This window comes from Camelina sativa, unplaced genomic scaffold (genome assembly GCF_000633955.1).
Source record: "Camelina sativa cultivar DH55 unplaced genomic scaffold, Cs unpScaffold09511, whole genome shotgun sequence".
In the NCBI taxonomy this organism is placed as follows: Eukaryota; Viridiplantae; Streptophyta; class Magnoliopsida; order Brassicales; family Brassicaceae; genus Camelina; species Camelina sativa.
In genome coordinates this window covers 1-407 of record NW_010930570.1, presented here as the reverse complement: position 1 = coordinate 407, position 407 = coordinate 1, and the positions used below count along the sequence as shown (strand labels likewise).

General features: G+C 39.6%; 1 long non-coding RNA gene across 1 annotated transcript; it reads left to right on the top strand.

The window, feature by feature from the left end:
* The first annotated feature begins 21 nt into the window (after positions 1-21).
* LOC104775159 lies at positions 22-295 on the top strand. The gene is made up of 2 exons (XR_765728.1): positions 22-113; positions 210-295. It is a non-coding gene; the product is annotated as an uncharacterized LOC104775159 (long non-coding RNA).
* The last annotated feature ends 112 nt before the right edge of the window (positions 296-407 follow it).

Sequence of the window (407 nt, the reverse complement as noted above, 5' to 3'; positions counted from 1 at the left end):
TTCTACATTGAATGTCATGGCCAGCAGTTGTCAGCAGCACTTCCCAACATTGGAAATCATGTTGTTATTAATCAGAAGTTGAGCGGATTTGGTATGCACTTTCCATTTCAGAGGTTTGTGACGGAAGGTCTCCCTACTGCTGAAATCATTATGTTTGTAGTGCAATGATGGAATTTCCTTTCACACACTAATCTATCATCCATTTGCAGAGTGGTACCACTTGCCATGGACAGAGCTATCAAGGAGATTGTGTCTGGTATTGTGCAGCGAAGTGTTTGTATTGCATGCCAAACAACAAAAGAACTTGTGCTGAAGGTTGGCCAATCTAAAACTCATCATTTTTCTTTATTTCTACTCTACTTTTACGTTCCCTGTTTTTGATCTCGTGTCCCTCTAATACTTTTTTT